General features: G+C 51.8%; 1 protein-coding gene across 4 annotated transcripts in view; it reads left to right on the forward strand.

The window, feature by feature from the left end:
• ADARB1 (adenosine deaminase RNA specific B1) overlaps window positions 1–25629 on the forward strand; it is a 115740-nt gene that overhangs the window by 31636 nt on the left and 58475 nt on the right. For 2 of the 4 annotated variants that reach the window (XM_079922292.1, XM_079922295.1), the window contains exon 2: window positions 16675–16810. The gene's annotated coding sequence lies outside the window, so the exon portion shown is untranslated. Of the gene's footprint in view, window positions 1–16674; window positions 16811–18099; window positions 18310–25629 lie in introns of all 4 variants that reach the window. The other 2 variants (XM_079922294.1, XM_079922293.1) reach the window with 2 other exon arrangements.

Here is a 25629-nt window from a genome sequence, read left to right on the forward strand (position 1 = left end):
TTTCTTTCAAACTCTAGCTTTCTGCTCTATTAGCTAGTGCAGGGAGAAGAGAAGCTCAAATGAGTCAGTTTGCTTTGTATTTATTTTTACTTGGCCTTTTCACTTCCAGATTTTGAGAAGAAAATGTGAGATTCTTTTCTCTGCATAATTTTCTTCCTTGACGAGAAGCCACTTTCAGCAGTAGAGTCTCTGAAAGTGGTGGAATTAACCTCAGGGTGACGTGTGCATTTTCCGTTCAGGAAACAAACTTTAAAATGTTGATCTGTTTACTTTTTGAAGTAATTATTAATTCTTTTTTCAGTAAATTGGAAAACAGCACACTTGCATCCCGAGTAGCGCTTGTGTTTTCCACACAGTCCGGCAGGTTTCCAAGACAGAGGGACGTGGGGTGGCTGCCCGTGAGGACCATTTTGTCAAAGAGCCAGATGAGGCGAGAGTGCGCGGGATTTGTTTACTATTTGGTTTTTATTTATTTGTTCTTCAGGAATTGAACTACATACTTGTCACTGGCAAGAATCTATTTTGATTCAAGTCCTCGCCCGTAGCACTTTGAGGGCTCATCCTAATCTACTTAAGCACTCAGCCATCCCTTCGGAAATTCTAACAGTCAAGGAAGGAGTTGCTAGCATTTATTGCACCTTTGATATTTCTACTTACAGTTGCCGTCAGGATTCATTTTATTTTGCACAGGTGACAAATTTTGGACCATTGTTAAAAAAAGGTAATAAACAAACACGTTGAATCTCGTGGTACGTGTTACGGAAACAGAGATTCCTGTCCTGCTTCCCGGAAGCAATGCAGCGTCTCTCCCCATTTCTGTCCTGGAGGACACCCATGGCGCCCTGCTGGGACCTCAGTTCCTCCCCCTGCTGTCCGCACTCTCTTGTGAGATGAGGGTGCTCATGTCTCTCAGGAGCCTTTGTGCTCTTACCCTCCTTCCTCTTCCACCTCATCAGCAGTGACTTTTTAAATGGTTTGTGTTTGAACTGTTGTTGAGAAGCATCACACACGGGAACGTGCACAGACCACGGATACGCAGCTCAGGCTGTTATTACCGAGCAGAATTCCACCCAGGCCAAGACCCTGAGCGCTGGAAACGGAGCCCTGACACCCGCAGCACCCCCCGGCCCCCGTGGGTGCATCTGCCGCGGCTCTGGGCTGCAGGTCTGCTTGCTTGCTTGCTTGTTTTATACAGATGCGATCAAAGCACGCATGTTTGTGTCTCTTTCCTTCTGTTCAGCGTTACATGTGAGCCTCCCTGTGCTGTTGGAGTTTATTGCCACATGCAACATTCCACCGTTTGACCACCATTCTACTGACGATGGAGAGTCAGGCATTTGGGGGCAATTATGAGTAAAACTGCTGTGGCTGTTCTGAGGGCGGCGGACGTGCTGACCCGCGGCCCCGGGCGGCTCTCCTGTCCCCGCGCGCTCCCCGGGCCTGGCTTCTCTCCTGTTCCCGCCTCGTTACATTTTCCCTCTCCGCTAGGCGTGTGGCGGGGTTGGACTCCTCCGGAAGTGCCCGGGGAGGTGGTGGAGAGGGGCAGTGCTCCGACACCGCTCATGGCACACCTTCCCCTTTGCTCTAAAAACCACTTTTTTCCCTGTGTAAGGTGTAGAAATTGGCTCATCATTTTCCCCATCAGTTCTGTCTTGGGTGTCTTTTCCGGAGTTGCCTGTCCTATTTAGTTTTTCAAAGGCATAAGCTGGTCATCACTTTACCGTAAGTGAGGCAGGTGCCCAGGAGCCACATGGAGGCTTTGGGTAGCCCGGGACCCGCCGGGCCGCCTGCGGGGAGGGGAGCCGCTCTCCCTGGTCATCGTGTGGAGCTGCGCAGCGAGACACGGCCCCCTCGTGGCCCGTGTCTCTGGGCGCGGTGGGAACGAGGGGCAGCCGGCAGGTGTCTGCAGACCCCCCTCACCTCCCGGCCGGGGACGGGGGCTTGCGTCAAGAGTGCTGACCGGGCAGTGACTGCCAGAACGGGGACACCTGCGGTCGGTAACTCCTGGAAGATGGCATGGGGACTGGGCGTCCTGGGCAGATGGGGTCAGATCCCAGAGCAAGGCCGAGGGGGTTGCCGGAGGATGAAGGGTGAACTGGAGTCGTGGGGGCCAGAGGGGCCGTGGGCAGGTCACCGGGGCTGGAGGCCAGGGTGTCTGAGTGCCGCACGCCCTTGGACTCTGTAGTTTACATCCGTGAAGAGGGAAATCTGTTCCCCTCACTTGAACGCTTCCCAGGGCTATTTGGGGGGACAAGACGTGCAAATAAAATTTAAAAATATTTTATGGGATGTTAATTGTTCACCTTGCCCTCAGCTCCTCTTGTTTACTTTTGATGGGCACTGAAATGAAGTGCTTGGAGAACTTCCTCTCTTAAAACTACCAGGAAATGGCCTGGGACAGTGGAATTTATCTAACAGAGCGTCTGAAACGTGATCCGTGGGTGACACCTCAGAGGGTCCTGCCTGGAGGTGCCTCTGAACTACTGAGAGTTCTTTGATATTAGCCACTGTGGAAACAACTCCTTCCCACTGACGCAGCTATATCCCAGTCAGCCCTTCCTTGACAAGTGCAAAGGTCAGTTTAGCTTAGCCACTTTATAACTTTCTCAAAGATTTCAAGTTGGAAGTCACAATTGACTTTTACTTTTGTGAGCTTAATCTTTACTGCTAAGATTAGTCATATATACATATCACATGTATGAAGATTAATATTTAGTTAAAAATACCTTTAAACACCTGTGAAGGCACCAGAATTCTTTTATAAATTGAGGATAACCATGTGATCTAACACGGTTAGTGGTGTGAAGTTTTCTTTAATGAATCCCAGGGTTAGTAGACATCGCCTGTGTATCAGTCAGAGGTTACCACACTCAGTAAAAAATACTGAGCACGTTCTTACTAGGCAGTGGCTTGGGCCTGAGAATACCTGGAGGTTTTCTTGGTTCCTGCCCTCAAAGGCTCCGGCCTGTTAGATGACACACAGATAAAACACGGACCGAACAGGAGGCAGGCAGGGTTCACCAGGTACGGCAGGTGTTGGAGATCCATGTGGCACGCTTTCCCTGGAGACCACAGATCACCCCAGGATGCGTCTCAGGGGCTTGGAGCGGGGAGGCCTTCCACCCTCGTGGGGCAGAGGGGCCTCTGGGCGGCGGGAGGGCTTTGCAGTTGCCAGGTTTTCACGGAGGAGGTAGTACTTGAGCTGAACATTCTTTTTGGGTTTGATTGTACTGAATCAAATATTAAAACTATTCAACATCACTTAATTCTTGTAGATTACGAGCATATCGGGGTTGCTTAACAGGTAGTTTCTGTCCTCACCTGGGCATCCTCGTCCCCCACTCCGTCCGCAGTGCGTGAACCCTGAGGAGTCCTCTGCCTGGATTGTCGTATTCACTCCCTGTGCAGCCCCGGGAGGTGGGCGTCCAGGAGCGAAAGCCTGGAGCCTCTAGGGCTGGGAGCTAGATTTTCCAGCAGGCACGATGCCAGCTCTGTTTCTAACCTGGCACGCGGGTCACACTGATCTGCACAGAGGCCCTGTGCTGGCTCGCTGGGGAGAGGGTCCAGCCACAGCAAAGCAGGATCTTTGGGAGGTTTGCTTCTTCCAGCTCCCGGGTCGCTTACCCAGCTGTGCAGGCTCAGGAGAAAAGTAAAGTGACCGGCCATCTGGTGACAAACAACATTTTGAACTGAGTTCTATTTCTTCATCCCAGAAATGCGAAAATACATGTTTTTGGATATTCGATCTCATGTGTTGGTGCTCAGGGGGAGGTGGTCCGCTCTCGTCCTCTGGCTGGTCACAGCGTGAGTGACAGCTGGGCCCGTTCTCGAGTGTGAAAACTGAGTAGCAGCGGTGCCGTGGCTGGAGCTCACGGTCGGGCGGTGGGCGTTGCCATGTGTGCGTTTCCTGAGTCCCGTTGTTACGAGGGTGCTGGCTTGCTGTGCCTGCGCGCCTTGGACTGCAGCACGATCCCCCTTCTCCCGAAGCCTGGGGTTTTGAGCTTCACGTGGTTAAGGGTTGAGACATCGTTTTTTATTTGTGTCAGGATCCTGCAGAAGTCATCAGCTTTGTCTGGTAGGTGAGGGCGATTCATTCGCTCTGAAACTCCAGTGTTGGTCTGCAGTGCTGTTGTGTAACACGTATGTCTTGGGGCTGAGCCCAGAGCCGTGGCCTTGTCCGGGGTGTCTAGTGCCTCACCTGAACTCCAGGGCAAGGGCATCCCCTGACCTAAGTATTAGGGACGCAGACTTATCCATTAAGGGAATTTATTTTGTCATTGTCTGCAAAGCCAAAAGCTGAGGAGATATGCATCTGTCAACTAAATGACTTCTCCATCGTCACCTCTTTACGCGAGGACCCCTGCTCTGCATTTTTACTGTGGAGACTCAGCCCTTTTGCGTGAGGGTGGATACTGGCGGGAGAGGTGCTGGTGAGGGTGTCCCCAGGACGAGGCTTCTCCCAGTTCAGCACAGGAACAGCTGCTTGTTTGAGCCAGTTTTGTCGTATAAACAGGGTCAGACTGAGACTTGGCCTTGTCCGAGGGTGGAGGCTGGCGGGACCGGTGTCTGTGCCCTCAGGCAGCCACTGTCCCTTTGCCTCCACTGCTGTCTTTGAAGAACACTTCTTGCATTTCTGAGTTTCTTTTACGTAAGATTTTATATTTTATTCAAAAACAAAATATGCTCATTGTGGACTGTGTGTACTTTGCAGAGATGCAAAACTAGGAAGAAGGAGGCGCATTAATCCCATCGCCTAACAGCAGCTGTTGCTACTAACATTTGTCTGTGTCCTTTGAGCCGCTTTTGTGTGTGTTTTATTTTTTCCCTAAACACAGTTCATAGGCTGTCGCTCCTCTGCGTATCTCTGCGGGCCTCTTAGATCACTGGAGCAAGATGTGGTGCAAATTAACAGCAGCAACTGGAGAAATGGCTTATATTTTCGTTTTGAGTGTATAACAACATTTAGTAGGGACTTTACTGAAGATGTTTTCCGTGCCTGCTCTTATGATCCCATGTGGAATGGACAGCATCACGCTTCCGGGCTTTCTTCCTCTAAGGACGGGCGCACAGCAGAGAGGACGCGGCCTCGGTGCAGGGCTGCTCCTGGCCGCGTACTTCTCCCAGGACGGTCTGCCCACTGCCCTTTTGAGTTTCCAGGGAGGTTGTCTCCAAGCGCCGTGGTGTCTTCCCGCAACAACTGCTTACCCTCCAGGCCGGCGTGTCAGGTGTGTGAAAGTGTGTGTGGCGGGGACACGCAGGAGAAATGTGGAAGGAGGCAACTAAACAGCGCTCGTCAGCACCGACTTCTGTGCTGTGTGTGACTCTTCCATCGTAGACGTGGGGGATTTTTGTTATGTATGTGGCGTTTCCGTCGTGTGCACGGGACTTCTGTGGCACACGTGGGATTTCTGAGATCTGTGTACATACTTCCCGTATACGTGTGATGCACATGTGGACGTTCTCTGTGAAATCCTGGTTTAGTCTCTGCACCATTCTGTCATATACCTTCGTCATTACACCATGGACGTGTTAGTACAGAGGTACCTTCCTCTTCTGAGGACTGACACATTTTATCTTTTTGCTTTCACGGTAAAAAATAGTTGTAAACGCATTCAATTTCATGTAACTAATATAGTGCTCATAACTGCTCTACTTGTTACGAGGAGGGCTTATTATTCTGTCCTACAGATGCACTGCAGTTGTTTAATACACCCTGGTGGATAAAGGTGTCCTTTCAGTTTAACTGTTTAAAAAGAAACCTGAAGTGATATCTGCACGTGGTATAAAAGTGTACTCAATTTATAAAAGAACTGGTGCTTTAACAGGTGTTTAAAGGTATTCTTAACTAAATGTTAACCTTCTTACATGCGGCCCTCCTTTGAGCGAGAATGCAGTTACACGTTCCCTCTTCCTCTCTGCTCTCCCCAGAGGTGAACAGGTGATGGTGTGCGTCTTCTCCCTCTGCTTTCACAGCCTTCTTATCTTTACCCCGTCGCTTTGCCTCACTTCTGTTCACGTGGGGAACCAGCAAGCAGTGCCTCTCTAGTTCCTGGCTTTTGTGGGTTATATTTTTAGATTTCTATTGGCAAAACTTAAAACATTTGTAGCCTGTTTCTCATCTATCATTAGGCTTTCTGTGCTTTTTCCACAGCTTTAGTCCAGAAATGTTAACGTAAGGAAAGCAAAGTGTAAGGTATTATGATGGTATAAATATATTTTACTGCAGAGCCTAATAGCTTGAGTGGAGAAGGCAGAAAACGTAATTCTGCGTCCCAGAGCTCCTGCCCGGGAAGGAGGAGGTGCAGACGTAGCCCCTGACTTCCTTTCGGGCTTCGGCGCTGCCCCTGGCTGCTCCAGCTGCTCTGCTTTCTCACGTCCCATGATGTTTGTTTCTTAAATTCCGTTGTAGTTCTGCTGGAGCACCTCCTTAATCCACTTTTTTTTTTTAAAAAAAATAGATCTTTATTGGGGTATAATTGCTTCACAAAACTGTGTTAGTTTCTGTTGCACAACAAAGCGAATCAGCCATATGCATACACGTGTCCCCACATCCCCTCCCTCTTGAGCCTCCCTCCCACCCTCCCTACCCCACCCCTCCAGGTGGTCACAAAGCACGGAGCCCATCTCCCTGTGCTGTGCTGCTGTTTCCCACCAGCCAACTGTTTTCCGTTTGGTAGTGTATGTATGTCAATGCTGCTCTCACTTCGCCCCAGCTTAATCCACTTCTTTATGGAATGCACGGCTCAGAGACTTCTTGGGTTACTGCGTGCCGTGTTCAAACATGTGGTTTATTTGTTCGCATACTTGATTGGTAATTTGGCTGGGTCTAGAATTCTCGGTTCTTACAGTTTTCCCTTGGAGCTCAGAAAGTATGCTCTGGTGTTTTCCGGAGTCTGGTGTTGCCAGTGAGAAATCAGATGGCAGCTCGATCCTCGTTCTTTTGCAGGTAGATGTCTCCAGCTCTCTCCTTGTCTCCCTGCCCATGGCCTCTAGTGCTGATTATTTGACTTACAATTACTCTTCACCCTGATACGCTTCTCTTCCAGGTCCAAGTGACCATACTTGGACACCCCCCCCCGCCCCGCCCCGCCGCCTTGGAAACCTCAGACTGTCTTTGCAGAGTATTCTCAAGTTGTGGTCCGGGAGTCATAGCCCTGCCCTTGGCTCCTGGCTCTTGGGAAGCCGCACCCCGCTGTCTTGCACACGGCTCCTTCCACTCCGCGAGCCAGCCTGGGTCCGCCTGCTGTCTGCCATGACCGCCCGTCCCAGCTGCCGGGGCTGCAAGCCCCCTTTGTAATTTTTCAGCACTGTTACGACTCCTTCATGGCCAGGAAGTACCTCTTCTGACCTTTCAACAGGGCCTTGGGAAGAAAGGAAGGAAGATGTGAACTTTGCCACTATTTACAATTAAAAGTCTTTAGATCACTGTTAGTGGCAAGGTTCTGTACCTTTGAACATCTTGAACGGGGGGGCGGGGGTTTCTTTCCCCTGGAAAAATTGCTCAACATTATCAAAGGATTGGGAAGAAATTAAATGAGGCAGTTCCAGTAAATTTGTCAGCAGCATATATAAATCTTTTAAGAAACGGTTTGTACTTTTACTTGTCATTTTGTATTATGTAACAGTGCCCCATAAACTTAAAAATAGCTGGGTAATTTTGTTACGCTTACCTTGATAGTGTGTTGCAAGTTAGTTAAATTTCATATACTGGGAGTCAGCACATTGCCAATAAATGAGACATCTTTACCTCATTGTACCCCTACGATTCGGAGGGGTTCTGTGCCTGTGTTTTGCAGTAAAGTCGGAGATGATTTATGATGCTGGTAAGTTTAGTTTTTGGAAAATTATCGTTCCAGAAAGCTGACAAAATTTTCATCCCTGTGTATACAAACAACCCACATTAAACTAATGAGAAATGATAAAACAAAGCTAAAGTTATAACGATAAAAATAACAACAGCAGCCATTGAAATCCATGGTAAATTAAAGGTGTCGTCGAAAATGAAGTGTTCTTCCTGAACGTGGGACGCGTGGCCGTCTGCGGGCGCCTGTGCTGGGTGTGGGGACCACACTTCTGTCTGCAAACTCGGGACACCCCAGCTGTGGGTTAGGAATTACAGATTTGCGTGCTCCTTAATAACACTTCATAGGTTACCACCAACTAGTATTGGAAAAGGAAAGGCCCTCATGTTTTGTTGGTTAAGTGCCAAAGAGAGGACTGGGTTTGGGGTCAGTCACAGCCAGTGGTTAGATCCTCGCCTGAAACAGGTTGCAGGCCAGGGGCTCTTTGGGCATCTGACTGAAGCCCTGTCCGTTTTCACTGGGAAGATGCGCCTGGACACACAGACACACCATTTTGTGTCTAATTTCACTCTTTCCACGGACTTGGGGAACCCTCCGCACCCCTGCTCTAGGAACAGTGTGGAGCAGCCCTCTGCCCGGCGCCCACCGGGAGGCCGTCCCACGTGCGGAGAACAGAGGACAGAGGCTACATGGCTGGCTGGCTGTCCCCCCTGCCTCACCCTGTGGCTCTTCTTGCTACTTCCTGACGGACACCGAGCCCTGTCGCCCTTCCTCCTCCCCAGGGAAGGAAGCGGGGGGCGGGGGCTTTTATGTGCTTGGTCTTTATTTTCATGATTGGCAGAAATGCTGTTTTTCATCCTCTCAGCTTCTGTATTTCTTCTCTCCTTGTTTTCAGTTCTCTTCCACAGGGGGGTGTGGTTTTTGAGCAGAGTACCGGGTTCATCACACCAGTGGACATTGAGGGAGATGCCAGTTGGGGTTACTGAGGAGTCCGAGTGAAAGCGTCTTGAGTAGAAATGTCACTGGCGACGTGGAGTGTTGATTTATTTTCAGACTTCAGCCAGCCACCGCTTCTTGGTGTGGACACGTCGCACTTGGTTGTGACGTGCTCTTTTCCAGACGTGCGTGGGTTTGAATTTGCTCGTACTTTGGTTACGGTTTTTGTGTCTCTGTTTGTAACAGAAGTTGGCAGTAGTTTTTAATTCCTGCAACGTCCTTGATGGGTTTCCAGCCAAGGTCACAGCGGCTGTGAGGAGAGTCAGGAAGCATGGCCCCCTTTCCCTCCTCTGAGGGCCTGTGAGGTTCACAGCCGCCTGTTCCCACCTTGCTTCTTTCCCGCTACTCTCTCTCCGCGACCCCCCCCTCCTTCTGAGATGGACCCTCGTGTGGCGCTGCTGGCAGAGGCCCGAGGTGCCGTTCGAGATGTCTTGGCTTTTCTCACCGTGGAAGGGGATCTGCCCCCTCCCCTCCCACTGGCGGGGGTCTTACCATCCATCCCTCCCGGGCCCCGGCCTCCTGGTCTCTGGGGTCTAAGTTTATAATAGTTACTTTCATTTATTTACCCAGGGAGGCTGGTCTCCCCACCACGGGAGGTTCCTTCCTTCTAAGGACCTGCCCTTTTCTCCTCTCTGTTCCCTAACCAAAGGGCATTTTCTGGTTAAAAACTTATATTTAGTTCATCTTATGTAAGAGCAAGGAGACAGATTTGAGAACTTTCTATCAAAAATGATTAAAGGCTTTTTCCTATTTAGACAGCTCATCTCCTTGCAGTGGATTATAGAATATATTAATTGTCAGTATTTGATAAATAACCTTACCGAATACTTTTAAAGTTATAACATTACTTGAGAAATACAGAGCTACCACATTTGGTTGGATTTTAGTTAAGAGCTAATGAGAACGCGTTAGTTTGACATGAATCTGATCGAGTGTGGCTGGTGGATGTCCCAAGTTTATGTAACGCAGGATGTGACGGTAGAAGCTGGCGCTGTGTCACCCAGGGACACACGTCCCTAGGGAAGTGTCCACGTTATTGCTGTTTTTAGACCCTGAAGTGTATGGTCGGTCTCAGCGCTCCCCCGCCCGGGGCCGCTGCCCCTAACATCTCGCCTCACCTGCTCTGGCCTGTGCGGGTCTCGGGTCCCTGTTCTCTCGGTTACAGGAAGCCTCCTGAGTGTTCCTTTGCATTTAATTCTTCCTTTCACTCTCCTTTGTGTACTTGGCTCGTGCATTTCAGTCTGGAGGGCTTTTCGTTTTCTCCGGCTGTTCTCTTCATGATCCAGTCCAGGTTTCTGGGGGGGAGGTGGGCGGGGCCGTCGTGGTGGGCTTCCCGGCATCTGTGGGCAGCGGCTGTGGCCCTAGGGCGGGCGGGCATCCTCTGGGCCAGGCCCCCCTCGCCTGCTGCCCTGGGTCCTCCTCACGTTTCTCTTGGTCCTGTGCTTTGTCGGCTGGGATGGGGGAGTCTAGGCCGCATGCCTCTGGGCTCCCCTGCAAAGACCCCTCTTTCGCTCACCCGCTGGCCTTGCTGGTTTGTCCTGAAGGGAACAGGAGCTGAGGACAGGGAGGCCCCGAGCGCCTGTCCCTCCGCACCTGCTGCACCTGCCGTCCTGGAGACTCAGGCCGTCCCCGCTGAGCCCGGGACTGAGTCGCCCCTTTTCTGTGCTGGGTGCAGCCGGTGCTGCCTTCGTTGTGTGTCAGCATCGTCCTGGGCCTGAGTGCAGGAGAGGCAGGGGGAGGCTGTGCTCTGGGCGCTGCGGTGACAGCGCCCTGCTCGCCCGCTCTGTTCCCGCCTCTGTCTCTGTTCCTCGCTCCCCTTCTCTCTGTGACTCTCTGTCCCTCTCTCTCTCTGTGTCTCTCTGTGTTTCTCCCTCTCTCTTTGTCTGTCTCTGTCTCTCTCTCCCCCACTCCATCCCTGCTTTCTTCCTGTGGAGACGCAGGGCTCATTCCTACTGGTGGGAACATTGGGTTTCTCTAAAAAACATCATAAAACAATAAAATAGAGAGAGAGAGGGAGAAGTCTCCCACCTGTTTAATGAATTGTTTTAATGTTGGCAACACGCGTTAATTCCCCATGAAGTATTTGATTGTTGAAAGTTTGAAAAAATAACATTTCCTTCAGGTCATAAAAATATTTCCAGTCATGTTACCAATTCACTGCAAAAAATAGGAAGAGGGGTTTTAAAATTCAGAACAAAGTAGGCTTTTAAATTTTATTTATTTATTTTAGCATCTTTATTGGAGTCTAATTGCTTTACAATGGTGTGTTAGTTTCTGCTGTATAACAAAGTGAATCAGCTATACATGTACATATATCCCCATATCGCCTCCCTTTTGCGTCTCCCTCCCTCCCACCCTCCCCATCCCACCCCTCTAGGTGGTCACAAAGCACCCAGCTGATCTCCCAAAGTAGTCTCTTTTAAAAACAGCTTTTCTTGAGGTGCGGTTGACACGTGCCCAGACCCTGTACCCTGTGACGTATACAACTGGATGAGTCTCGAGACCCCGTGGGAGCGCCGCCCTGTGAAGGTCATGAACACGACCCCACTTGCCCACTTCCTGCCACAGTGGGTCCTTTGCACCTTCTGGAATTGACGCGGATGGGTCAGGCAGCACGTCCCTTTTTGGTCTGGCTGGCTTCACTCGGCGTGATGACTCAGAGACCCAGCCACGTTGTTGCAGTGCTTCATCCCAAAGGAATCTTGCTTATGAGGGAAAGTACGTTATGCGTGTTTGCTCAGAACCTGGAATGTATTTAACTCGCTAAGTAGAGCGAATGACAAAGTCCATTTTGGTTGGTCTGTTAAGCCCCAAATGCAGCGGAAATGAAAGGTTGGTAAACTGAGGCACTGTTGGGCGGTACCACGGTCATGTGAGAAGCGTGTTTGGTTGAGCCTTCAGGACGAGGTGGATCCAGTGTTCTCGACCTGGACCCAGTCCCCTTGACTCAGACCAAAGTGGGCCCTGCGCGGGAGCAGGGACAAGTGTGGTTCTCGGACGTCACGGAACAAAATGTGCCCAAATGGACTCTATTTATGTAGGCTGCGCCGCGCGGCTTGCGGCATCTTGGTTCCCCAACCGGGGTTTGAACCCGGGCCCTGGCAGTGAACGCACCAAGTCCTAATCACTGGCCTGCCAGGGAATTCCAAATGGAGTTTAAATTGTACAAAAAAGATGAAATCAGGGGCTTCCCTGGTGGCGCCGTGGTTAAGAATCCGCCTGCCAATGCAGGCAACGCGGGTTCGAGCCCTGGTCCGGAAAGATCCCACATGCCGCGGAGCACCTAAGCCCATGTGCCACAACTACTGAGCCTGCGAACCACAGCTACTGAAGCCCGCACGCCCAGAGCCCGTGCTCCGCAGCAAGAGAAGCCACCGCAGTGAGAAGCCCACGCACCGCAACGAAGACCCAACACAGCCAAAAATAAATAAATAAATTAAAAAAAAAGATTAAATCAAACCAAGACCTCTGGACTAGACTACCATCTCCTTGGGCATTTCTTTCTTCATAGAAGTATCAGAGGAACTGAGGGCCAGTGCCCCCCTCCCTGCCCCGTTTATCAAGCCCTGACTGCGTGATATTGTCTAATGGCGGTCCCCCTTCCTTGGGATTTGTACTGATTAGTTGAACGTTCTTGTAGTTAAGTGTTCATTGCAGTTTTACCACGTGAAGCTTTCACTTCTCTCCATAGTAGTTCACATACTAGAATTGACTTTATTCTTATGGAATCTCAGCCAGGAAAGGTTTTGTCCTTGTTGAAGCTGAAATATCAACGAGCCCAGTTAATGTACTGCAGAGGTTTTCATAGTTCAGAACAGTTGAAAAACACCCACCTTCTAAAATTTCCTGTTTTCTTTTGATTTTCTCACACTGGTTATTGAAAAGCCTCTCTGCCCCTTTGAAGGAACCAGCATCCTTGGAGACACTCCGGCTTCGTTTCATTCCTCCCCCTGCAGGCCTCATTCCCAAGGCCTGTCCATTGCACCTCTGAGATACCTCTGACGTTTTCCGTCTCTGTAATCCCTCTGTCCCCTAACTGTCCCAGCCTCACCCTCTGGCCTTTGCCCACAGAGCTGTCAACGTGATCTTTCTGAAAACACAGCCTGGATTCCTCTTTCTCATGCCAGCTTCTCCTGAGAGGCCTCCCCTCTCCCTCTCACCAGAAGCATCCTGATGGACTCCTCCTGCTTTCTGTGTCAGCGGAGGGGCATCGGCGCCCTCCCTGCCCTGGCTCCGTGTCTCGGGCGCCACCTGCAGCCTCTCTTCCCGGTGCCCGTCCGCTCGCCATCCTTCTTTGGTGGGTACCTGTTCATAGGACTAGTTAAGCACTTAACGCAGTGGCCGCTGTCAGCGATGCGGAGAGGCCGCTGCTTGTCTCGGCGTCCCTCAGGTGATCGTTCACCTGTTCACTCGCCTTGAGCACACAAGCCTTGTATCTTGAACAATCGGTGTCTCTGAACATCGGAGAATCTGCACGCTCATGTAACAGGTTTACACACCTCCAAGGTAGAAAATGAGAGCACTTGTTTTGTGGCAGTTAAGCCCTAATTTCCAGTCTCATTAAATTATACCGATAAATAGCACTTTAAAAGGAAATGCAATTGCTTCATTTAATCAATGGGATTATCAGGGCACAGCAATCCACCAAGTGCTGAGTGAGGCATTTATCTTAATACAACTAGTTCTGGACTTGCAGTTAGTACGAGGCGCGCTAAATCTCACGTGACCCCTGTTTTATCATCATTGCTGTGGCATCTGAACAACTCTTGTCAGCAGAGAGGTGGCTGGAACCCGCTGTAGAAACCCCTCCAGCCCAACTAATTTGGGGTCACGCCGCTGTCAGAGGAGGGTGTCCCGAGCCAGGCGCAGTCGCCAGGAGGAGGCTCCAGAAGGCGGTGGTGCCTGAATGTGTCAGGGCCGGAGGCCACGGAGCCACCAGCTGGCGGGGCTCCTCTGTGTGTCCCACCCCACCTCCACCCCGTTTGGGGGTTTAAGGGTGTCCCGTGCTCTGCCCGTTTCCCATGGTGCATCCAGGCGAACGAGACGGGGCAGGATTCTGACTCAGCCCTGCTTCACCAGCTGGCCTCTTCCCCCCAGAGCCTGGCTCCCCAGGCTCCCCGCCTTTCCCCACAGGGTCTTTCTTCTCGCCTTCTGCAGGAAGTAGGAAACCTCTAGCTGCCTTTCCTGACTCTCCTCGCGGTCCTGCCGCCACAGCCCTCTTGCTGCTGCAGGTGCTTGGCCGGCAGCCGCCGCCACGGGCTTCACCTGGTCCGTTGTGTGGCGGCTGCAGTTGGCCCTGGAACAACGTGGGTGTGACCCGCTCGGACTTCGACCAGCCGTCGGTTCTACGGTGCTGCGCGGCCTGCGGACGCAGAGGACCCGCGGCTACTGAGGGGCCGCGTGTGGATGCGGCAGAGCAGCCCGACTGCGGGCGGCCGGTGCCCTCGCCCGCGTGGTTCCCGGGCTGGCTGTGCGGGGCTCCGTCACGATCGACGATGCTCCTGGACGCCGTGGACACTGCAGGCGTGGATTGCTTTCCGTGCCTGGTTGTTGCCTCAAGCATCTGTGTTGTGAGCTGTGTGGTTCCTGCAGAAGAGTGCGGGTGTAAGAGAGTAGTTCTTTTTTTATTTTTTATTTTTTCGGTACGCGGGCCTCTCACTGTTGTGGCGTCTCCCGTTGCAGAGCACAGGCTCCGGACGCGCAGGCTCAGCGGCCATGGCTCACGGGCCCAGCCGCTCTGCGGCATGTGGGATCTTCCCAGACCGGGGCACGAACCCGTGTCCCCTGCATCGGCAGGCGGACTCTCAACCACTGCGCCACCAGGGAAGCCCAAGAGAGTAGTTCTGATGACACGTCCGTGCAGCCGCCCCCCGAGTTAAAAACAGACGTTGTGTCTCTGTCTCCTTGACCACTGCCCCTCCCTCCCTGTCCATATGGCCGCTGTCCTGTGTTTCAGAGTCACCCTGTCCTTGCCGTTCTTTTTAGTTTACCACGGAGCGTGCACCCCTCAGAATCCAGCTTAGCTGTGCCTGTGATTGAGCTTCACGTATGGAGTCGTGGGTATATTCTCTTATGTCCCTCTTGACTTACTAACGTGGTGGATTACATCAGTTGATTTTCACGCACGCAGTCATTTTCGTGTTCCCAGCACAAATCCAACTTGATCATGCTGTATCAGCCTTTAAAAACATTGTTGGATTGCGTTTGCTGACGTTTTGTTGAGGATTTTTACATCCGTCTTCAGGAGTGAGTTTGGCCCATACGTTTTCTTCATGTGCTTCACAGATGTGTTCCTGCTGAATGCTGGGTGGGACTTTCTGGAGAAGCCATCTAGGCGTGGAGTGTTCTTTGTACATTGAGTTTTCTTTCTCGATTCTAATTCTTTAATGTTGGTAGTTTAGTCAGGTTTTCTGTTTCTTCCTGAGTCAGCGCTGATGAGTTGCGTTTTTCTTGGAATTTGCTCATTCTGCCTCAGTTTACCAGAGTTTTGGAATAAGCTCCTAGTACCCTCTTACTCTCTGTTAGTGCTGTCGGGGTTTGCAGTGATAGCTCCATTTCGGTGGTCTCTTGCTGCCTGACTTACCCACCCCAAAACTCGGGGGCTGAGAAGAGCCACCGTTTGGTTGTGCTCGTGATGTCGTGGGTCGGGTGTGAGGGAACGGCCTGCCTGTGCTCCACGGTGACTGGGACCGCAGCTGGGGTCACCCAGATGGCTGGAGGGGGCCGTGGGTCTGGAGCGTGTTGTCCCAGGAGCTGGAGAGGCCGAGTCACCGCTCGCAGAGCCAGGGTGTCCGCCCAGGGCCCTGCTCCAAAGCCCGCCCTTGCGGCCCTGCAGTCCCCCTGGGAGCATGGCAGCCTCCATCTCCCCGTTCCAGTACTTTAAAGGTCTCGGTTTACAGCCTCCTCTGTGTGTCCGAGTGCAGCTCCGCACCTCTTGTCGTGACGCTCCTGCCGTGTTCTCCTCGCTGTGTTTTAGTCTGTGGACTTTCACTTGGTGAAGCTCCTGCAATGACACTTCACCCCTAGTGGCTCGCACTTGGTCCTTCCTCTTTCTCCTTGGAGTGCGGGGGGTCGTGTCCCGGCTGCTGCGACCCACTCCCACCTGCCGCGGAAGTGGGCACCGAGGCAGCGCCCCTTTACTGTCTCCCCCCGGGCGTGGAGGTGGGCCGCCGGGTGGTGATGGGGTGGGTGACGCTGTGGGTGGGTGACGGGAGGAGCCCAGCACAGACGTCATTTGGATATCAGTTTGTTTTTCAGAAAGAAAATAGAGACGTCCCATGTTCAGGTTCTGTAGGTGTTTTAGCGTGTTGCGGTCGTGCTGCTGGTCGGCGGGGAGATAACATGGAGATGCAGACGCAGGGCTGGCCTCAGCTCCTGAGCCTGGGTGGGAAGGGGCAGGGAGGATGCCGAACGTGCAGCTCTGGGTCTGTCTGCACTCACGCACGTGCGCAGGCCCGTGCGTGTGACGTTCCCTTTTTCGGAAGATAGGTCCATACAGGACTTTGCCTGAGACCCCCCTCCTTAGCGCCTGGGTCGGTGCTCGTTTGCGCTGGCACGTCCGCCAGCAGAGATCCGGTGGCGCCTGTCACGTGCGCGTCTGTCTGCCTGTCGTCGCGGGGGTGAAGGCGTGACTGATCATCGGGTATCTGCTTTAAAAATCGTAAGCGTACAGTAAAAGTAAGTGAAACATGTTTAGGAGAGGACTCTTTTTTTTTTTTTTTTTTTTTTTGCCTGTGCTGTGTGGCCTGCAGGATCATCTCCCAAGGAGAGGACTTTTAATTAACAATATTTATTATTAGAGTTAGCTCCTGCACTGGTGAAAAAGCTTTACTATTGAGTTAAATTAATGCAAAGTAATGGAATGCTTCTGTTACAGAGGGAAGGCTTTCAGGCTGGGCACAGAGAGCTGGAGAGGGGCCTGAAGGAAGCTCGCCAACCAGACGCCGCACTTAGGTCTTCTCCGCCCCACCTGCACCGAAGGGCCGAGGAAACAGAAACACGTTGAGTGCGAGGTAAGAGCAAACACGCGTACATCTCTGCTAACATTTGACTAACAAGAGTGCCTCTGGCTTGCCGTAGATGATTAGTTAAGCCTTTGGCTTGCCATTTAAAATGCGTGTGATGGGCTCGCTTCCAGCAGAGACGGTTTGTTACGGTCCCTGCGGTCTCTCGGCCGGTGCTCTGCTGCCCCCCAGCGGCCGGCGCGGTCCCTGCAGAGGGGACGCCACGCTGGACTTGCTGGGAAGCCTTTGCCGCAAATTCTTTTCCTTGAGGTGATTAAAAGGACATTTCGTTAGCACTTATTTTTGTGACTGTTACATGATTCAGCGTCTGCTTTTGAGAGGAGTTGAGACAGGTGTTAAAATCGCGGTAGTGTGACGTCAGGTTAATTTGCAGCCTGCAGAAGGTCTAGCGTCGAACTTTCACGGAGGTTTTTTCACGGGGAAGAAGTGGACGGAAGTGGCCGCCAGAGGCTGCTGAGTGCAGGCGCGCGTTCTGTGTACGTTCGCTCCCTCGCTGGGGGCTGGGGAGCGTCTGCAGCATCACAGCACCCTCTGGGCCGGGGCACGTTGGACGGGGCAGACGTGGAGCCCACGGGGTCGGGTGGGGGAGGAGAGGTGCGCCTGGAAAGGCCCCCCCTGCCATTTCTGTGTCTGTCGACGTCAAGAATGTCAGGCACCTGGTTCCCAGGGAGGCCTTTAAAAGAGGTTTTGCTTACTCTTCGACTGATGCTTTTTTTTTCTTGCTTTTTTTTTTTGGCACATGGCGAGGGCAAAACCAAGGTTACTTTTACCGCTGCTTGTGCCAGAGGGGTGGAGTCTTACGTTCAACCACAGCTCATCTTTCAGCTCGATTAGTGATCTTGAATCAGTTTCTCTGTAGCTGGAGTTTGTTGAGAGACGGCGAGAATCCCAGAGTGAGACGTGCTTTAGTGCTGCGAGTGAAGTGTGATTTATGGCCACCTACGTCCAAGGTGCCATAGACGTAAACTGCCTCATTAATTATACTGTTTAAGTGAAATAGAAAGTGTTTTCTATGTAATGTAAGCATGTACCGGAGAAGCGAGTTATTTATGTTCCTTTGCACAAGTAAATTGTCCTTGAGGGCATAGAAGAAATAACCAAGGACAAAAGGTGGCATCTGAAGCAGGACGGAGGGCTGGGAATGATCAGACACTACAACGTCGTGAATCACGCCTCCTGCTGATTCTGTGCTGACAGATGTTAGTTGCAGAACAGACATTTTGTATTTGTTTCATAAAATGAGAGCTAATTCTGGCAACAATAATCTGATGTATTAGTCTTTTTTTCAGAGTGATTTGAAAAAGAAAAAAAAACCCATGGAAGTGGCCAGAAAAAGTCTCCACTGGTGGAAGCGCTCCTGTCAGTAGCCTCATTTGCCATCTGACGGTGACGCTGGAGGGAGCCTGTATTTTTAGTTTCAGGCACAGTTGCTGCCTTTGCCTCTCTTGCTCCTTAAAAAGATTGAAGTTGCTTCTTGTGTCTTACAGGTGAGAACATCTTCCGAGGTTGGGGCGTCTCGGGGGTTGCGCTGTGGAACTCTGCAGCACTTACGCAGCTGCACACATCTGAGGGAGGCCCAGGGAAGCCCTGAGTCTGCTCAGACGCCGAGGCTTTTCCTCGGTGTGTCTCACTGCCGCCAACCCCAGCATTCTGCTTGTAACAAATATTGATTAACTCCCCTTTTTATTCTGAAATGAAATCATAGAAGGTACCACTTTATATAGTTACAACCGTATTCAAATGTAATAAAAGAGAAATTAAGAACGTACCACGAAATAGTTCTCGTGTTGACATGTGAACGCCGGGCACCGCCGCTCTCGGGAGGACCCTGTGCACGCACGCCTGTAAATGCAGAGACGCAGGCGCTGCAAGGGTGGCACAGACCGAGGGTGTAGATGAGTGGGATGGCGTTCAGCTCGTGGATTCATTCTTGGAGAAGCGCGACGCAGCTCTCCCTGCTTTTCGCTTGGCAGTTACGATTCTGGATGGTTGGGTGTGTTGGAAGTTGATTATATATGAAACGGGGCTTGAGTAACCATGAACCTCTTCGTCACCTGCATGGTAGTGCTTCAGGCAGGACAGTTCTTTGTTTCTGGGACAGTCCTGCTGTCCCACACACTCCCTCTCCCTGCACGGTGCCAGAGTGCCCCAGACCTGCGACGACCAGACCACGTCCACACGTGGCCATCACCGCCACCCCCAGCGGTCACTGACAGAAGGCTTGGCCGAGAGGAGAGTGTGGCAGGGAGGGGCTGTCGGGGACAGGGTGGCGTCGAGGTCCTCACAGGCCTGCAGGGTGTCCTGAAGGCTGGAGCAGCTGTGGGCCGGGGAGGAGCCCCCCGCGGCGTGAGGCGTGGGCCCCCGCGAGTGCAGGCGACTCCAGGGCTCCTAGTGCCCGAGGTGGGGAGAGGCATCGCTGCAGGGACACCCAGCGCTATGCAGGGGGCGGACTCCTTACATGGGGGCAAATACTTGACATTTTTCCCCTTTAATGTGATTTACTGGCTAACATAACCTATTTAACACAGATGACACTTCAGTTTATAAACGTTCCTGAAGGTCAGTGAAATAAAACAACATTTGGCTGAGAACGAAGAGTGATTCTCAGTGAGTTTCTGGCATGAGTCACTGCCACTGAGAAAGTGTCCTTGTGTCATCTGGACTGACTCATCAGCGTTAGCTCCACAAAGCGCGTCCAGGAAGATGCGCCCCGGTTGTGAGGTCACGGGTCTGCTGCAGTGTTCAAGAAAGATGTGTATTGCGTCCCCCACTCTTTCATTCACCCAGCAGATAGGTGCCTTGCATCTGTGGGCAGGCACTGACCGAGGCCCTCGGGACCAGGGTGGGACGGGCCGGACATCACCCGCTGATGCTGGTGCGAACGGAGAAGAGTCATTGTCGCTCCAGGCGGCGTCGGCCGTGAGGGAGACGCTCAGGGCAGGGGTAGGGACCTCTCCCAGGGGGTGGTGTCGCAGAGAGGACCCAGGAGGGACCCTGACACGCCTTCTCTCCACACCCCCGCCTGAGGGTGGCTGTAAGCAAAATGGTGCACAGTTAACCTCAAAAGTCTGACTCTAGTGAATAAAACTTCAGTTGCCTTTGCAGTGTTGGGTGCAGAGTGGTACCTGCTGCTCTTAGTAGCTGCTTGCTGACTTTCTTGTAGCTGTTTTGTGCTCTGGTCACGACTAAATGCCAAATAATGGCTCCAGATACTTCAGACTAACGTGTAAAAAGCAACAGATACAGGAAAAATCTGGTATGCTTTCCTTGTTTCCTCGTGGAGGGACTTGTAGAAATACAGCAGTGCCCTCTTGTGGACAGATTCGTTGTGTAGTCACCCCTCTGTAAAATTCGAAATGCTGAATTTATCAGAGAACCCCTGCCCCTCCTGTGCAGATGGAGAATTCTGGAAGGCCGTCTCCTGACCGCCTTATTACCAGGATGCTGCGGGCCCTTGCTGGTCTTACGGTCTACGGATGACGTTCTGGACGTGGGCTAGGGCATTCGATGTGGTCTCTCCATCACTCCCTCAAGTTTGTGGGGCAGCAGCTGGCAGCGGCGATGAGAGCTCCGTGGGGCCCGTTCTGGAAGAACAAAGCCCAGAGCTGCTTAGAGGAAGGGGTGGGTCTCTTGGATCATGGTGGAACTCAGGCCTCTGCAGCGCTGCCCAGGCGGGCACTGGGGCGGGGACATGGCTGGGGGGAAGGGAAGTGAGCAGGTGACGACAGTGGTGTGTCTACTGCTGCTGTGACAGAAGTAGGGGCCAGAGGCAGGTGGCTTGTTCTCCCCCCTGCGGTAGGGGCCGCAGGCTTCGTGGAGGCGGGAGGAGTCTTGAAAGGTGTGTATTTTCCAGGCAGATGGCATGGGGAGGGGGGCAGGGGGCGGGGGGGCAGGGGCAGGAGAGGACCCCAGCAGCCTGGTGGGCCCAATAGGGGCTGCGACTGTGGTGGGTGGGGGCATGCAGGGGCAGGGCCGAGGCCGGCTGGGCGGAGGCACGTGGGGGTGCGGGAGAGGAGACCAGGCCTGCTTGGGTTCTGTTTTTCAGTTTTTACCAGCGATGTCTTCCGAAGTCAGACAAGTCACGTAATTTAGAAGGGCTTTTGGTGGAAAGCAGCGGTCCGCGGTCCTCGCCCTCCCCAGAGGCAGCCCTGATTGTTCTAAGGAGTTGTAGATACCTGTGTTTCTGGATTGGCCAGTGTGAGGACTGGCTGCGGGGACAGAGGCGCCGCGTGAGGAGCTTCACCAGGAGGAAGGTGAAGCAGCAGCGCCCGTCCAGGCCCAGACCGTCTGTCCTGGTGTCCGTCTGTCCTGGTGTTCGGTCTGCTGTGTGTGAACCACCCATAGCTGGGGCAGGTGCTGGAGGGGGTGTGATATAGGGCACCTGTGTGCTGTCTCTTGGAGAGGTTCCCAGAAGCTGCCTCGTGATGCTTCTGTTTCCATCCCAGTGGGTAGAGCTGTCGCCACGTGGCCGTGACCAATAGCAGGAGGGCTGGAAAGGTCGTTCTCCGGGGCTGGCTGGGCGGGTGCTCTGCTGTTGGTGCGGATGGCAGTCACTGCCGTGCTTCCTGTTTCTTAATAATACATGTGCAGCTATTTGATTTGTTAATTTTGGACAGTATCTGTTGACTTTCAGTTTAGATACGGGAGGATTTAGCTCACTTGCACTTCTGCCTTCCCTTCTTTTCCCGTGTCATTTAGGAGTGCTTTTGGCTGAAAGTAACAGAAAACATGACCTGTGGTATCTTAAACAACTGGGGGTTTATTCATTTACTTATTTCATAAGTAAAGCAAAGGTAGGTTTTTGCTAGAGCTGGCTCAGAGCACGACCACGTCAGGAGTCTGGTTCGGTGTCTCTGCAGTTCTCCTAACCATTCATGTCTGCAGTGTGGCTGCTGCAGCTCCGGCCATCACATCTGTGTTCAAGGCAATAACACCTGGGAAGGAAGGAGCAAGCAGTGCAGCCCATTTCTGTCGTTTTCATCAGGGGCATTCCAGAAGCCTCTGCATCTTTTCATTTATGTCTCGTTGGCCAGAACAATGTCGTGTGGCCAGCTGTAGTCACAAAGGAGACTGAGAAAGCGAGTATTTAACTCTTGTAACATCTCTGCGAGAGGGGGCAGGAGAAAGGGGACTTGGGGAGGAGCACTGGGTCAGCCGCCAGGTTGGCAGCCACGTTCCCTGCTGGTTGTCTTAGGAACTGCGGATTCTTAGGCAGTTTCTTGGACCTCGGACGTCTCCTGGCTCCCCACGTGTCAGGTGGACCTGGCCACTTACCCTACCCTGCCCGTCACCTCCTCCTCACTCTCCGCTGTTCAGCTTCTGTCAGGTCTGGTGTTCTGGGTTTCTTAATGTTACCAAAGTAGAAAATTTTATTTTCTGTTTCGTAACCATGGTTCACTCAGTTTCAAATCCGTACATGGCATTTATGTTATTATGATTAGCAGACGGTGTTCACTACAGAGCCAGGTAAGATGCAGGTGGTAGTCCCTCCTCCATCACACTGTGCGTGCAGAGGAAGATTTTTAAGTGATTTCTCTTTTAGGACACTACACTAAGTGCCGAAAGTCATGCCACGTTTGAACCTGCTTTATAGTTGGGTCGTGTCTTTTTTGCTCAGTGCCGTCTTCTTCCTGCATTCTTGCATTGCCTGGGGTGGTAGGGCGGGGTGGGGAGAGGTGGCTGCAGCTGAGTGTGGGGCAGTTTGCTCGCTTCCCCGCTCCGGTCTCCTCAGGAGTCAGCCGGCGGCAGCAAGAGCGGCTGTAAGCCTTCCTCTGCAGTCCTGTTGAGAGACCCGTGTGTGTTCTAGTCTTTTCCAGCTGATTCATTCTGTGTTTGGAATCCATTCATTCCTTCTTCTTGAAATCTATGTATTTTCCATCTTATTTCAAATTGAGACCATGACTTTCTCCTACTATTTGTGGGGTTTTTTCTGCGATTTTTTAAAGCTGCTTTTATTGAGGTATAGTTTACATGCAGTAAAGATCGCCCTTTGTATGTGTTCAGTTAGATGTGCTCTGACAGTGTGCTCAGTTAGCACAGCACCACCCCCGTGTCCTTCGTCCCAAAGGTTCCCTCTTGCCCACTCAGGTGTCCTGATCCATCCTGACCACAGAGTGGCCCTGTCCGGCGTTGGCGTTCTGTGTCATTGCGTACTTTGGACAGGACACCAGGACGCAGCGGTGAGGGGTGAGGGCAGGCCACGGGGCGCCCACACGTCAAGCGTGCCGCGAGCCCCGGGCGGACGGGGGTAGGTCGCGCTGTGAGGTCACGCTGAGATGGCAAGAAAAAGCCTGTCTCACATCCTGAGCACGGTTGTCCTGCGTTCCTACCCCGAGCCCAGGTAGCAACTTCCTGCAGAAAAGTTTCTGTTCACTGGCTCTGCTTTAGCCATTTTCAAGGACCCGTGAGGCAGTGGTATGGAATACTTAGAGCTGGTTTAGTTCAGTGAGTGACCTTATTTGTAAATTAAATTTTATCAAATAATTTATAAACTTAATTCTAATAAGTTGAGCTCCTGGTATGGAATTGGAAAGCACAGTTTCATACATCTGTTCCAGTCTTTAAAAAAATTATTGCTTTGCTTATTTATGTGTAATATAATTTTACAGTTTCATTATTTTAGCTTAATATTTCAAATAGGTTTTATAATTAAGATAAAATACAAAAGCAACAAAACCCCAAATAGTCTATACTCTCAAGTTCTGAATGTGTGGTGACAGATGGCTAATTTTAATAAGACTAAATTCACCCGAAGTTGTATATGTGTGTTTGATCTTTAGTGAAGAGTTGCCAGCATAAAGTGGATAAATAATGTGAATGTTTAAGGTTTAAAATTTCTCTCCCGTGAGCCCTTGTCTTGCAGCTGCTCATCCCTACGGCCATGTTGGCCCACACGCCCACTCTAGTGTCCTGTCCCTGCCGCCACTTGCTGTCCCCAGGCTGACTGTGCAGCAGTGTGTGCTGGGACAGGGTCCCGGGGCAGGGGGTGGGTCTGGCCAGGCAGCGGCCGGGATCAGTGATGGAATCCAGGGGCTGACAGCCCTGGCTCAAACTCTGCCCACAGGGTCCCAGAGAGCTAGACTTCTAGAGTGAGGGTAGACTTTGGCCAGCGGGGTTCTCTGGGGCCCGGGTAGAGTGAGGGACCTGCCCCCACACGTCCCTCTGAGCATCTGCCCAGGATAGCACCCACCTCTCCTGGGAGCCTCCCAGCAGTTTGGGGACACAGATCTGGGGTGGGGGTGTATCCTCCAGCCCCTGTGCCCTCGGGTCTGTGGAGGTGAGGCCTGGGGGCTGCCCTGCACCGGGACTCGGGATTTTGTGGGCCCCCCACCTTCATAGTTGACCAGCTTGATGGGACCCGAGCTGGGATCGTACTCCCCTCTCAGACTGGGGGATATCCCGTCGCCGCCCTCCGGCCCGGCTTCATCGCCTCAGTAACCAGTTTGCTCTGGGCTAGACTTCCTTTGAATTCTCTAGTCGTGAGTTTCAGTGATATTGCTGAGAAAAATGTGAGTTTTCGTTGCTTTTCATCACCTTCTCTGTGCACACGGTGTCCGTTTGGTGGCAGATTCAGACCTTCATTTCTGGGGCGTTCTCTTCTCTCGCAGCTCTGGTGTGTTCCCTGGTCGTGGGTCTGGTCCTTAGACGCACGAGTGCTGTGCCTTTGGCTCTCCACCCTGCAGATCCAGGCTGAGATGCCTCTGATCTCTTTTTAAGTTTTTTCTCTTCCATGCAGTCTTGTTTGAGTTTTTAGTCAGATCTGACCATTTTTGTCCTTTTGTACATTGCTTCTACATCGGCACGTTTATGTTGGTTCTTTCATGTACACATACCCGGTTTAAAAAAAAAAACCAACCCTAGGATCAAGTATACGTAGGTTCCTGGGTCAGAGGTTTTTCTGCTCTAGACTGAGCAAAATCACTGTCTTCTTTGAAGGCCCAGCCAGATTTACTTGATACTTCAAAAAGTATATGTTCTCATTTGTTTTTAATAATCAGTAACAGAAAACATTGTTTTTAAAGTTTGGTTCAAAAATAGTCTTTAAAGAAATACCTGTCTAAACCATGGCTATCAATTGCATACCCAGTTCAGTTTCAAATTTACGTTCAGACTTGATGACACTGTTTGTTTCAAACTTTCCTTCAGTCTGTAACTAGGAATCCGAGCTCTCTGTGCGCAGCCCAGGCCTCTCAGATTTGAGATGGCCTCTGCTGCCGGCATTGCTCCATGGGCCGCCTAGGCCATCTGGGGCTATTTTGTCATCCGTGGGTCACCCCAGCCATTCGTGGGCCACCTTAGTCATACGTGGGCCACCTGAGCCATCTGTGGGTCACCTTAAGCCTCCGTGGGCCGCCTGAGGTGTCTGCGTGGCTCTCCTTGTTTTGGGTGGCCTTAGGCTACTGGAACTAATTTTAGGGCCTTCAATTCAAGTGTCTCCCCGCCCTTTTTTTCAAATCCAACACCTGCTGTACTTACCTGATCAATGTAAATTTTTATTTTAATCCAAAGTTCCTTGGTAAAGTCACTTCAAAAGAAAATGGAAAAAGCTTACTTTAGTTCGTGATCTTAATTGAGTGGAGGAAACTTGCAGGCGCCCTGCAAACTACACTCACCCTAATCTGCTCGGAACTGTCTTGCTGTAGAAAGTAGAAATGTGCTTAGTTGAGGAAATACGTGCGTGTTACTTTGACCTGATATTGTGAGAAATCTTAACAGATTAAAAAAGTAAACTTGAGTGGCCGTGCTTTTGCTGCGATGGCGGCCTTGTGGAGGGTGAAGAGCTTGGGTCCCGAGCGGGGAGTGTCCTG

Source organism: Stenella coeruleoalba (genome assembly GCF_951394435.1).
Source record: "Stenella coeruleoalba genome assembly, chromosome: 5".
NCBI classification, from domain to species: Eukaryota; Metazoa; Chordata; class Mammalia; order Artiodactyla; family Delphinidae; genus Stenella; species Stenella coeruleoalba.